The following is a 15,466-nucleotide window of genomic DNA, read 5'->3' on the forward strand; positions in this document are numbered from 1 at the left end:
CAATTCCAGTGTTACCCCCTTGATAATATTTTAAATGAACCCTGAGATTTTATTAAATTATGTACACCAATCCATTAAATAATTCATCCATAAAAAGAAAATAATTGCACATATTTCAATCATATTTTCTTTGAAAAATATTTTTCTTCCTTTTTTTTGGAAAACATTTTCTTTTAAAAAACTTTTTTGGGAAAACATTTCCTTTGGAAAATCTTATTCTTCTGGAAAACATTTTACTTTTGGAAAGCATTTTTTTTTGGAAAACATTTTTCTTCTTTTAAAATAGGTTAAAAATCCAAATTAGAAAAAAGTTTGAATTTCATTTTGATTCAAATGGCTTGGCCCATAATGATCGTTGGATCGAGATGGACTGGGTCAAATTTAAAATGGATTTTTTATTGAGTTGGTGTATCCAGTGATACTATAATTTCAAATCAGGTTAAACAACAAAAAATTTATCCTTGAGGACAAACTCGCACATTCCTGATTTCATCATTCATATCATTCATCATTCACAATGTCTCATTCAATGAACAACCCAGGAACACCCACGATAAGTTTGAGTCGTGATTTACAGGGAAGGTTTCTAGACTCTAAGCTTACTACATGCAATGCATTTTTATCTGGCCACCCTTGCCCAAGCACACCTATATACCTCTCGATACGTGGTGACTTAGTTTGATATACCGTATAGGTGATAATCTAAAATCTCAACTCATCTCTCTGAAGCTAAAAATAGCCAGTTTGATCCCCAGTTGAGAGGTGGCGCACGATACTGAGCAAGGGCCCTCTTAAATACCTCTCGTCTAGAATAGACGTAATCTATCCCTTTCGTACAATAGGGTACAGCGGGGCAGGATCTCGCTTAGGCACCGATTTTGACCAAGAAGTGCAATTGATATAGTTGGATTATCTTGTATATACCTACGAGTACGAGTTAAGAGTTGTAGCTTTCATAAATAGTTTGACATCCCACGAGGGAACCGACCACGTACTAGTACTACTTTGGCAATCGGGACATGTGACTGTGTGGCTCACAATTGGTCAAAGGCTCAGGTCGCTCCAGCCTGGGTGCATCAATATACCTTTCAGAGTCACCTGATCACACGGTACTGATGTCCCAGTTTGATATACCCTAAGGTACGTGACTGTAGTTGTGGTTTTCATGAATGACGTCGCATCTCCGAAGAGACCGGGCCACGCACTAGTACCACGTTGGCTATATGGGATGTGCAAGCGTGCAAAACAGTAAACATGCTAGTGGTGTGTGCAAATTAAGGTGGGGTGTGCCCGGGGCCTTTTCTCGAATAAATGGGTTCATGGGCCAGATCAAACCAATCAAACCATCAACATATAGATATTGAATAAATATTGATAAAAAATACAGAAATATCCAAAATACCCAATTCGAAATCAAAGCATGTATATATCAATTAATGAGCATGGCATAGAATAATTGATCAAACCCAAACATTGCAATAGGCATAATTTTTATAATTTTTAAGGTCCAATCAATGATCATTTTTTAGTGATCCAAAATAAATCGAGATTCTAACGAATATTGCCTCAAGGATAGAATAGTAATTGTTGAGGTATGGAGTGATGAGCACATTTTTTTTTTTTTTCCAGCAAAATACTCTCCAATTAAAACCCAAAGAGTTACTAAAATAGAAGATCAAATAAACTCCCAAGGTCACAGGAATTCCGACATGAGATTAATTCCAAGAAGACAAGAAAAAGATACTAACGAAGATTCGTGGTGAAGATACAGAAATCATTCCATGAGTAGAAAGTCTACAAATGAAGGATATGACTTGTTATGTTAAATATCATGGGTGTTGAAAATGGAGGATAACCATTGTAGTCGGTGTATCGAGAACATACAACACAACACCAAGCCGTCACTTTTTGTCAACGAAAATGAAGAAACCTAAACAAAAGAAACAATGGTGTTTCCTTCTTGTACATGTGTGTACTAAGTTATTCAGAGAAAGCGAGAAGGAAAATCAGGATTGTTATTGTATAGGTTGCTTCTCGGCTACTTCAAGGTACCATGTGTTCCAAGCCTCCATGTAATGTGCAAAAAAATCGCTTAATGTTTGGTTGTGATATTGCGGACGATAAGAATAGGCTAAGCTCTCCCAGTCCCGAACACTTCTTTCATAATTCTTCTCAGTCTCATCAGCTTGAGTCATTCCTCTTAAAATTGTTGTTTGAAATTTCCATCCCAAATACCCTTTTCTTTGACTCGAGAGTCCTGGGAGATTTTTTCTCGGATTTTCCATTAATTCCCAACCATCTGAAAGCAGGTTTCCTATTCAGTGTGTGATGGGTCTTCTCAATGAGGTTCAAAGAAGATAACACATTCCCAATGTCATATAATCGTCTCATTTTTGCTGTAGAGTTATTTCGCATCTGGGATGAATTGTGTGCATCACCAAGCAAGATCATCGCAGCTTCATCTAGGGAGACCAGATCAGATTTACTGCAGAGGAAGAACTTGACAAAATTCTCTGTAAGAAGTCCAAGTGATTTATCCCTTCTGTTGTCAATTTTGGAGGATGAAAAGGGTTTAGGGAGACTAAAACTAGTGTTTGATTTATCTTGATTAGTAGAACCATTTGGGTTGAAAGATCTTTCGTAGTCCTCACTATCTAAAACTTTGGTTTTGGCATGGTTTCTGGCATCAAAGATATTGAAGCTGCTATCTTTCAAAGCCTCTTCCTTTAGGTCATTTAAAGCCTTAGGAATACCACCAAAACCTATCCAAGAGTACTGATTCTTCGTTTTTCTTGCAAGAACACCAACGCTTTCCAATACATTGACAATATCGTAGATCCGTCGTCGCTCAACTCCTAATCGGCTCGCAACATCATCCAATCCAATCGATTTAACTCCGTCTCGATTGTACAAGCTCAAGAAATTAGTGCATAAGAGCCCGAAAGACTTCTGTTTTCTGCTATAGGAAGGGTGCCTAATTACAGATCATGAAATCGAATCCTTCAACAAAGTCATATTTTCGATCGACCCATCCATCAGGCTCATATATTTCTACTCTATTATTCCATGATCTTGAACTGTAGATCCAAATCGAATACCCAGAGAGTTTCTTTGCTTCTTCTCAAATCTACTACAAAGATTCTTCAATTGTAGATCCAACAATCAATTTCTTTTGCTAGACAGAGAGAGAGAGAGAGCAAGAAAAACGTCCTCTGTTTGCTGTTTTTCAGCATATGAAGAAGGAGATAAAAAACAGTAAAAACTATTTTCTACTAACGGCACATCACACAAAAAAAAATATTTTTTTTATTTTTTTTTCTTGGAACCCTCTCCTCATCACGAACAACATTAAAAAAGACACTTTTTTTGTTTCTTAGTGCATCAATCACAAATAATTTATCTTCATAATTTATCACCCATGCATGTTAACGTGCTAAAAAAAAATTCTTCCAAATTAAAAAAAAAAAAAAATCCATAACTCACATTCCAACCACCATTATTCCATCCTCAATTTATGTCAATTTGAATCTTTCATTATTTAGGGTCATCCCAAAATGACCTTAGATTGAACCAAAAAGAAAAATTATATGCCAAATCCGAAATATCCAAAATTGAACTAAAGGGTACTAATAAAGGATAATACAAACAAAAAAATAATTCAAATAAAAATGAGTCAACACCCATTATTTTAGACCATTACCTTCTTGAAATCCTGCATGATTTTAAGGTCATTCTGAATGTCCCTAGATGATCCATAAAAAGTGCCAAAACAAAATATTCAACATCCAAACCAATGCTCGATAATTGAGCCAAAAAGAATGATAAAAAGAAAATAAAATAATCAAATAAACAAATAACTAAAAATAAAATAAAATAATTAAAAAACTAGGTCTTACTGGCAATGCTTCCCATACTTGGGGCTTTTCAAGTCTGATCCTCAAAAAATCCCCAACGGAGTCGCCACTGAAAGCGCCTTCGATCCGGGGGGTGCGTGGATCCGCTTTTGACCCTTGAGGTTTGGGAGTCGCCACCTAGTTATTACGGTCTAGAAACCGAGATCTGACTCTAAACGGATAAAGAGGCTAATCTACTAAAGAAAAACTGAATTCGGGGATCACATTACAGGGTTGGAAGGTGTTAGGCACCAACCCCGCCTGGCCAATGCCGGTCTCTACTTATCCCAAATAAGATTACAATGCTAAAAAAAACCTAGATAAAAAAATAGAAATTTTACCATTGATACGCAAAGATCTTGTTCCCTCAGATCCGATCAAAAACTACTCCTTGTACCGTACTCCTTGCTTCGTTTTGTCTCCGGATCTGATTTTTGATCTCCGAGGTAAGATATCTCTTTCTTAGATCTGGATTATTTGAATTTGTTATGGATTTTGGGGTGTTTTTGAAGGGCTTCTACGTGTTTTTCAAGTTAAAATTGAAGTATGGGTGTTAGGTAAGGAGTTGGGGCTTCAAAATCAGGGTTTGTAGGAGGCTAGGGAGGCTTTTTGACCTACTTCTCTTAGGATTTATGATTTGATACGAAAATAGGGTGTGAGGACCCCTATTTATAGATTTTTTTAAGGGTTGATTTAGATAGAATTAGTGTTTAATTAGAATTATTTTAGTTAGAGTTGTATTTTAGTTATAATTATTTTAGGTAGAGTCGTATTTTAATTAGAATTGTTTTAGGTAGAGTTATATTTTAGTTAGAATTATTTTAGGTAGAGTTATATTTTAGTTAGAACTCTATTAAATAGAGTTATTATTTAATTAGAACTCTATTAGGGTTTTGACTTTTGGTCTTATTTGATTGACTTTAAGATTTTGACTTTAATATCTTAACTTTAGTCTTACTTAATTGACTTTAATTTTGACTTTAGTCTTATTTGATTGACTTTAATATCTTGACTTTAGTCTTGCTTGATTGACTTTAATTTTTTGGAGAACCTCCCTCTATTATATCTTTAATTCTTTGGACCCCCAAATGGAGGGGTCCTTAAAGAAATATCTTGCGAACCCTAAACAATTTTGCCTGAGAGCCTGATTGATCGATTTTTTTAGTTCAAAATTTTAAATTAATTTCATTAATGTTTCACTTTAATTATTTAATGTTTTATTTATTAATTTTGAAATTTTTAATTATAAAAATTATGAAATTATCGTTTTGCCCCCAGAGAAGACTTTTCGCGTTTTAAGTCCATTTTTGATGTTCTAGGATGTTTTAGAAATAATTTTTCATAAGGAATTCAATGGGAATGTTGGTTTTTATCATTTATATAATTTTTTGTGTGAAATGATCGTGAACTTTATGAAGGGCATTTTCGTAATTTTGTTAAATTATGTTAAAATTAGCGAAATGATTTATTTAGTTTCGATTTGTTGTTTTATGTGTTTGAATCGATTTTCCTAAGCGTAATGTAGGTTCTAGGGATATTTTGGTGTTAGGGGTATTTTGGTAATTTGATCATTTTTTAGTGATTTTTATCGTGAAACTTCTTTTTGTCTGCAAAATGATGATTTCTATGTTTCTGAAGTCGTATTTTCCTAGCGTAGCGTGGTTTCTACAGTTTTATCAGTTCGAGATACCTCATCCGGATTTCTGAAACATTTCTGATAACAAAATAAAGCAATGGAAATAACATCCATCATTGGGAATCATTGAGATCGGGTTGACGAGTTGATTAATCAGGCGGATGCAAAAATGGGGTGTCTACAATTGCGTTTTTGTTTTTTTATTTTTTTGTTATAGATTTAGAATACAACTAAAGTTACATGTATATTACAATTAGGTTCCTAAGAAATAGGAAACTAACGAGTTTCCTAAGAGATATGAATCCTAAGAGAAATAGGAAACTAACGAGTTTCCTAAGAGATGGGAAACTAACGAGTTTCCTAAGAGATCTCTCAACTCCAACAGAACTCAAGATAAACTCCTCTTTCCCTTTTTTTTTCTTTCATTTTTCTCTTGAAAATCCACATATAGTGGTAGTGGTGTTGTTTTAGACTGGTTGTGTGAGAATGTAATACCCTATAGTTGAGAGTGTGAACTCTCAACCAAGAAAAGTTGGAGCTCCAAGCAAATACCATCACCACTGTTATGTTGATACTTGAGAAGATTGGGAAGGAAGGAGAGAAAGAAGACCCAAGGTGGAAGAACAACTATACAAATGGTTTGGCTTTCGCTATTAGGAGGGGGGCAACCCAGAGACAATAAGCTAGAGGTTTCAACAATTCTTTACCAGGCTCTAACGTAGCTCAAACTTGAATCGATTAGTCTAGAGCTCCAGGTCGTGCTTTGCCTTGGTTCTCGGAGTCCAAATATCAACTTGTCCAGAGGGAAACGTGGAGATTTGCACAATCATTAATAGGTTTATCAACAAATTGAACTAGTCAATTGATAAAGAAATAAGGAAGATACCAATGAGCATATACCATGTTTCCTCCAGGCTCTAGGAGAACATGAGACAAATACTAATTTGTGCTTGCTTGAGTTTTCTAAGTCTATGATTAGAAGGTCGTATACTTGGTACAACAATTTGCCAGTTGAGTCAATACCCTTCTGAAGGTGCATGGTTGATATTTTCCACCAAGAGTTCTTTTAGATTTGTGAATAAATTACATTGGTTAACCTTGACTGACTCTAACAAACTAACAACTAGCCTTTACACGGATATGAATGGTACTTCATGAACTAGGGCTTCAACCTATGCGAGTTAGCATGAACTTAACCCGATTCGGGCCGAGTTATTTAGAAGATGAGTTGAGACTGAGTTATAATATCTCATCCCAACCTCAATTCGGGTTGAGCTTGGGTTGGGGGTTCAGGCAACCCAATTCAACCCGATGCTTTATACTAATATATAAATATTTCTATATTAGTTTACATTTTTTATATTATATTTTGTTATTATAACTTGTAGATAATTGGATGTTATTAACTTTGAGAGCGATAAGGGGGTTGATGGGGTGGTTTCGATGGTTGTTGATCAGGAAAACATGATGGGAGAGACGAATCATTTCATGTAAATGAGTAAAGTAAATGTATTTTGTTTAATTCTTTCAATTATGACTAAAGATTGAGAGACCATCAAGATGAGATTGCATGATTGTTGATTATTTATTTCCTTTTTGTATTTTGATTTCCATTAAAAATGATAGCTAATCAAAATTTAGTAAAGTGATAGTTATGGATCCGTGTATCGGTGTAAAATGACTCAAAGAAATACAAAATACAAAATACAAAATCCCAAATCCCAAACCATAAAACATGAAAATGTTGATGATGACTTGAAAAAAAAAAACAATTAAGGACCCACATACATAATAAGATCAGTGTCTTGATCTGATCCTATAACAAGTCCTTCTAATAAACTAAAATTGATAGCTAAGCTAGAAGTACTCCAAGAAAGAGTTGGAACTGAATTACTTTTTGAAAGAACTAGAGAACTACTCTGGGGTAGGATATGTGTTTGGGAACCAAACTCTACGAAGAACTTTTGGGTTAAAATGGTGTTTGGAAGCTATATTGACTTCTAAAAAATGACCAAAATATTCTTATATTCAATCTATTATTGTTCTTTGTCCTTTAACGTTATATTATGTCCTGATAAATATTTTTTGAGTTGTGAACTATAAAATATATTATACTTGTCACACCTCGAACTTTGTGACTAGCCATCGAGCCCATGACTCATAGGCTGGACCCACAACCCAAAAATCATGGGTGATGTGAACTTTAAATCCAAATGATCTCTCACGAGTCATCTTACACATTGAATTGGTCAATCTATCAATCTACTCGCCTAATTTCGATGCATGGACAAACTAGCTTTAGGTCACTCAAGATTTTAGATAAAATCCAATTCAAATTGATATAGGTTGAGACCAATTTTTGTACAAAAATAATGTACTAAGTTTTGTAAAAAATATTTTCAAAAGGGGTGTGTTTATTAAAGACGCTCTTTTACCCCACTAGATTGAAAGATTCCAGACTTCAATAATAGAGCAAAAAAATCAGCATTTAGCCCACTAGCACGATCATATTTTATATATATCATTCATTCAACCAAAACAAAAATCATCACTCCAATGAGGTTTAATAACCATATAGCAATATGTCATTTGATATTTATTCACGTAGTCATGTACACCCCAAACCATTAGAGTAAACTAAACTTAAGCAAGGAAATAGATTAGGTCCCCGAAAACGAACTTAAAAACCATGATAATTCTCCATTGGATGTGAAAATGTGAATGATGAGACAAATTAGTAATCAATCATCATGATTCAATAACTAAACAAATAACCCTATCATTTCATCACAATTCATAAGGGAATCATTTTATTTTCTCACCAATTTGGACACCAACATCTAGCCATTATATCTCTGGTGTAGTTAAATGTTACTACCCCCTTCCAGAATCTTCCTCGAGGGTTTTTGAGTCTTTCACCCATTGGCCTACTGTAGACACCTCATTTTCACACTCGCCTGATTAATCAATTCGTCAATCCAATTGTAACGATTCCCAATGATGGATGAATATTCCAATATTTTTATTTATTACTAGATATGTTTCAAATTCGGATGAGGTATCTCAAACAAGTAAAACTTTATAAACCATACTATATTAGAAAAATATGACCCAAAACGTAGAAATCATTATTTTTCAGACAAAAAGGAGTTTCACGAGAAAAATTACTAAAATGGTCAAATTACCAAAATATCCCTAATATCAAAACATCCCTAGAGCCTACGTTATGCTTAGAAAAATCTTTCAAACACATAAAACAACAAATTAAAATCAAATAAATTATTTTGTCAATTTTCACAAAATTCGACAAAATTACGAAAATACCCTCATAGGGTTTATGACCATTTCACGTCAAAAACCCATAAATGACAAACTGATACTCCCATGGAATTCCTTATGAAAAATTGATTTCAAAACATCAAAAAACAACTTCGAAATACAAAAGTCCTCTTGAGGGTAAAACAATAATTTTCCAATCCTAAAAAATTTAAAATTTTGAAATTAATAATTAAAATATTAATGAACATAAAGTGAAACATTAATAAATTAAATTTAAAATCTTAAACAACTAATAATTAATTAATTAAGCGCACCGGCCAAATTTTAAGTGGTAGCCCACTTATTCAAATGGAGACTACCTGACATTTATTAAAAGACCCCTCCATCTAAGGGCCCAAATAATTAAAGATATAATTAGGGGGGTTCTCCAAAAAGCTTAAAAAATATTTTTTCATTATACGTAAGAATTAAAATCATAATTCCAAATCCTAATTCAAAACAATAATTAAATCCTAATTCACCTTATCTTAAAGAAACCTAGTTAAACTAAAAAACTTTAAAAAAAATATATAAATAGGAGCCTCCACAACCTAATCTTGCAGGTCAAGAGAAACCCTAGGAAAGAGAGGTCAGAAACACCCCCCAACTTTCTCAAAATCGTAAATCCGAAATCCCAACTCCCTACTTAACATCCAAACCCCAGTTTTTGTTCAAAAAATATCTAAAAACCCTCCAAAAACACTCAGAAATCCTAAGAAAAACTAAAAAATGAGAAAATACTCAGATTTAAGAGGAGGATACCTCGTCTTGGAGATCAGAAGCAAATCTAGTGACGAATAAAAAGTAAGAAAACTCCCACAAGGATGCTCTCCGCCAACTCTAAGGGAACCAATTGTCGCAATCACCTGGTTAAGTTAGGTTTTATTTTATTTTTATTTTTTTAGGTCATTTTTAGTAATGTAATAATTTTTGAGAAAAGTAGAGACCGGCGTTTGCCGGGCGGGGTTGGTGCCTGACACCTTCCAACCCCGTAACGTGATCTCCGAACCCGTTCTTTTGTAGATCAATGTCTTTTATCTATTTAGAGTCAATATTTCGGTTCTTAGACCATAATAACTAGGTGGCGACTCCCAACCCCAAAAAGTGGCTCCACAACCCGCAGATCGAGGGTGCTTTCACCTACACACAACTTACTTTGCATGTTCATCATTTGTTTTAATATCATAATTATCCATGCATATTGTGGAGACTACTTTTGTCACACAATTAAGATAAAGACACGTGTCCTTGAGTGTTGGGTGGGTTCAGAGATGAAATATCAAGCTAACAATAACAATAACATAAGATCAACACAAACCGAGGTAATTATTTAACAAGAGTAATCTAATGCATTATAAGGGAAAACAATGAGCATAATGGTATCAACCTAACTTCCTTGATTAGATCGATTTTTAGCCGAAAAGGTTATTAATTGGATAAAACATTAAAGAAGACCGAAAACCAAAGTGACTCCAAATACAACATAAGTTGAATAGTAAATCAAAACATTTTAACAACCATAAGGGATTAATCGGGGTTGCATGGTAAAATAATAGCTCGGTATGAGACAAATACTTTAATGTGATAAGAGTCTTGTCATGCGTCAAATCTCTTAATTAAATGCAATATCGAAGAGTAATTATCAAAGTTTGAGGTGGATGCGACATTCTCTGACTCACCCACCCAAAACAGTGAATCATACTAGCTCAGTATTAATTGTGCCAAGATAATGTTAATCAAATTCAAGTATCAACATTAATGAGGTATGGGCACACATCCCAATAAATGGTCAATTAACATTTATTCAGCTCACCCCTAACTAGCATTACACTTATACCAATCATGTGGTAACATCGGTCCCAGAATTTGGATTATAAAATTCTCTCTCAAATACAAAGAAGAGGTTGGGAAAAAATCTTTCAAAAGAACCATAGAATTCTCTCTCCATATTCATTATTCATCACTTTCCTCAACATTCGTATTTATTTGTACTTTGTTCCTACTATTACTAAATCTTTAAAGGATCCTTGACAGACACCACACATGGACAACTTGTTTCTTCATTCTCCTTCTTTATTGTCCTGAACCAACGAAGAGCCGAAATTTTTTTTAATCAAGATCATCATCTTCATCAAGGTATCAATCAAATCTCGAGGAGTAGAAGCTTGAAAAAATCTCCACACATATATTTCATAATAATAATAATTAAAAGAAAAAAAACGATCTTATTGTATTCTTCACAATAAGAAGTGCTTCGTATATCATCTTAACCATTATATTTATTTACTTTTATTTGTTGTTAATAAATCATGAGGAGAGTAACTACATCTAATTGGAAAAAATTTCAAGAAATTTCTTAAATTTCCCTTATTCTTTGCACCACTTTAACCTCTAGTTCTTCTTTATCTAATGGGTTCAAGAAAACAAAGACATAAAGGTTAGTAAAAAGAAAATATAAAGAAAAGTTGATGAAAAAGAAAATAGAAAGGTAGTGGAAAAAAATTACATGAAAGGAGATCCAATGATTCCCACGTCTCTAAGCTCTATCCCCATTTCTGTCGCCCTATCTCTCTCCCTTATATCTCCCTTAATTAGAATTGATTGATTCTTAAAACTCATTTTTAGTAAATTGTCCAGTTGGTTAGGACATCCCCACCAATTCCTCACTTGATTGATTAAAAAAAACCTTCCACACCCTTCCACCATTGACCACCCTAATTTAATTAATTATACAAATAACCTTTCTCATAGACTTTTATTTGATTGTCCGATATTACCCTTAAACTTGGGCCAACCATCTATATTACTTAGGCTAATGGATTTTAGTCCTACTAAATAAAGCCCAAAATAAATATAAAATATAACCAAGAACATAAAACTAGGTTTTCTACTTTAATGTTTACCTAAACCCAAGCTATTTAAAAAAAAAAAATCCTTTTTTTTTTTCAGCATATGATGGAAAAAGGAATGCCAATGAGGACTTCTATAACCTTATAATAGTTTTCTTGAAGACTTAAATACATGATAAAGACGAGAAAGTTTATGGTTCATGTGTCAAAGACATTCCTCAAGGAAGCCCGTTGTCTCATGTCTTAATGAACATCTATCTTCACCAACTTAATACGAAGATCCAAGCTTTTATGAGTAAAGAATAGAGGATTAGATATGTGCACTATTGTTGTATGGTCCTATGGTCCCACTTAGTGTGGTGTATGAAATAGACACAAACTTGGCCAAATAGTGAAGTACAAGACGAAGAATGAGAAACAAAGTTTGATCACCAAAAAGAAGAAGAAGAAAAAAAAGACGACAGAAGCAAAAAATCAATTATTGGGCAAGATAACGAATGCCCATTCATTTTAGTTTAAGGATTTTTTGTATTTTTCCTGTGATTTTTTTGTAACAAAAACCCCCTATAATTCTATAAATAGGGATCACCAAAAAGAAGAAGAAGAAAAAAAAAAGACGACAGAAGCAAAAAATCAATTATTGGGCAGATAACGAATGCCCATTCATTTTAGTTTAAGGATTTTTTGTATTTTTCCTGTGATTTTTTTGTAACAAAACCCCCTATAATTCTATAAATAGGGGAGTTCTTGACAGGGTTAGAGAACTTCTACTAGATTTTTTAGGTCTAAATATCTTTTGTATGTTTTTCACCTCTAAAGTGAGAGAATGAGAGTATTTTGAAGAGTAAAAACTATGCCAAATTGTAACCAAGAGCCAAAACTTATTGGATATTTCTTTTACTGGTTTTGAGCTTGTTTATCTGTAAGTAACTAAATTATTTCATTTTGTAGTTCTTTATTTTTACTGTAATATGTAATGGATTTGAAGTCACCAGACATGTTTTCCATTTCATTTCTTTTCTTTTCCACACAAAAGCTCTATGGGAGTAGAACCACCTTGTCATTTGAAAGCGTGGATCTTGATCCACCATCCTTGTGGTAGGAAGAAGGGAAGAACTCAAGATAAACTCCTCTTTCCCTTTTTTTTTTTTCTTTCATTTTTCACTTGAAAATCCTCATATAGTAGTAGTGGTGTTGTTTTGGACTAGTTGGGTGAGAATGTAATATCCCATAGTTGAGAGTGTGAACTCTCAACTGAGAAAAGTTGGAGCTCCAAGCAACACCATCACCACCGTTATTTTGATACTTGAGAGGATTGGGAAGGAAGGAGAGAAAGAAGACCAAAGGTGGGAGAACAACTATACAAATGGTTTGGCTTTCACTATTAGGAGGGGGGGCACTCAAAGACAATAAGCCAGAGGTTTCAGCAATTCTTTCATGAGGCTCTAACGGAGTTTAAACTTGAATCAATTAGTCTAGAGCTCCAGGCCGTGCTTTGCCTTGGTTCTTGGAGTTCAAATATCAACTTGTCCAAAGGGAAACTTGGAGATTCGCGCGATCATTAATAGGTTTATCAAGAAATTGAACTAGTCAATCGATAGAGACATAAGGAAGATACCAATTAGCATATACCATGTTTCCTCCATGCTCTAGGAGAAAATGAGACAAATACTAATTTGTGCTTGCTTTGAGTTTTATAAGTCTATGATTAGAAGGTCGTATACTTGGTACAAAAATTTGCCAGTTGAGTCAGTTCCACTTAGACTTCGCTTAGATTTGTGAATAAATTACATTTGGTTGACCTTGGATGACTCCAACAAACTAACAACGAGCCTTTAAACGGATATGAATGCACTTAATGAACTATGTGAGTTGGCATGAATTAACCCGGGTTCAACTCAATTAATAGGGGAGCCTGGGTCGAGTTATGTAGAAGATGAGTTGAGACTGAGTTATAATATCTCAGCCCGACCTCAATTCGGGTTGAGCTCAGGTTGGGGGGTTCAGGCAATCCAATTCAACCCAATGCTTTATATTAATATATAAATATTTTTATATTAGTTATAGATTTTTTATTCTATTTTGTTATTATGACTTGTGGATAATTGGATGTTATTAACTTGGGCTAAAGTTTAGTATGATTTTTCTAAATGTTCTCTCAATGATGGATTTGAAAATTATATGCAATTTTATTTATTAGTGATTTTGTTTTTGATGTCGTATTTATTTTTTAAAATATCAAATTTATTTGCTAATCAAAATGAAATTAGGGTTGTTCAACGAGTTCAACTTGACCAAATCACCCAAAATTACCTAAATCGGACTAACCCGAACTCAAGCTCGGGTTGAGCTTGAGTCTGTGAGCTTTGATCCAATAGTCAGTTTAAGGGTAATACTACTTGGGTTGAGCTTGGGTTTACCCTCTAACCTGCCCAGGTTGCAACCATGTCAGGAACACTGGTATGGACTATCATGAAGCCATGGAAAGCCATGATTGGTCGAGATTTGTATTGTGGGAATGGCCATCTACTGCAGAGCTCATCTGAAGAATTTAAAATTTGGCATCTTTTCCAAGTTTCCTTGACCTAAATTTTTTTTATTAAAGAATTCTATCGACCCATTTACAAGTTTGAATTTCTTATAGAGTTCAAATCAAATTATTTATCAGACAAATTAGATTTTGTGATATCTAATAAGTTAATCACATTTGAATTTGAATATTACATGTATATTTTAATTTAGATATTTCTATATTCGATTAATATCCATTGACAATCTTATTTGAGAGCGATTTCTACCTTTCCCTCTTAAAATAAGACCCGTTATATAGACTCAATTAAAGATCAAATCTGGATGGTCCCCAGAGCTTAAAATGGGTCGGATCCGGCTCAGATATGTGTATATTTTTTAAAATATAGAACCTCATCCAACTCGGATTTTATCGTGTAAGATCATGTGTAAATTTATTTTATTTATTAAAATCGAATTCAACTTGACTCGATTCAAATTGCTTGTTTTGAGTCGGATCAAGTTAGTAAGGCTAGACCTTACTCATTCAAAATTTTGGGAAAAGATTTGTGTGGGATTTGCAACTATAAAATATATCTTTGTATATCTCTATGGCATTAGATTCTTCAAGAATCTAATTTCAAATCCTTGAGATTGAAAATATATCTTTATATATATGAAAAAAATAATCATAATCTTCTAATATTACCTTTTTTTTAATATAATTAAATTTAACTATATTTCCCAAAAAATAGGATATATATTTTTTTTTAAACCCCTCACCTTTCTCTATGTCAACACCATTTATACTCATGGTTTTAAAACTCGATTTCACATCTCGTCTTGTCCAGCCAAAATATTGAGTTAACTCGGACAATACATCTCGTCTAGTTCGAGTTGTCTTGTTCGACATTGAGATAGTGATTTTTAACTATTTAAAAAGTCTGAAAAAATTCAAAAATGATTCCTATTAAAAAATGAAGTCAAAAAAGGGAGATGAAGAAAAATCGATTTAGGCGTGAGAGCATAGATTTCAAGCTTGAAAACATGTTTTTTGATTTATCTTGCGATAAGTTATTGTTTGGTTGTCTTGTTTGTGTTAGACCATATTTTACAAAATCTCGTCCGAGACGCCTCGTTTATCTCACGATAAGCGACTGTCTCAAATGGGTTTGTGTGTTTGTCTCATCTTGCCAAAATACCAAGTTAACTTGGGTGATATGTCTTGGTCTTGGACGAGTTTTAAAACCATGTTTATACTT

At 33.7% G+C, this 15,466-nt stretch overlaps 1 pseudogene; it reads right to left on the reverse strand.

Moving 5' to 3' along the window:
• Nucleotides 1–2,015: 2,015 nt before the first annotated feature.
• On the reverse strand, nt 2,016–11,400 carry LOC147386727 (E2F transcription factor-like E2FE pseudogene; annotated as a pseudogene).
• Between the last annotated feature and the right edge of the window lie 4,066 nt (nt 11,401–15,466).

The sequence above is a fragment of the Akebia trifoliata genome, chromosome 14, assembly GCF_017979445.1.
Source record: "Akebia trifoliata isolate Shusen 1 chromosome 14, ASM1797944v1, whole genome shotgun sequence".
Taxonomy (NCBI): Eukaryota; Viridiplantae; Streptophyta; class Magnoliopsida; order Ranunculales; family Lardizabalaceae; genus Akebia; species Akebia trifoliata.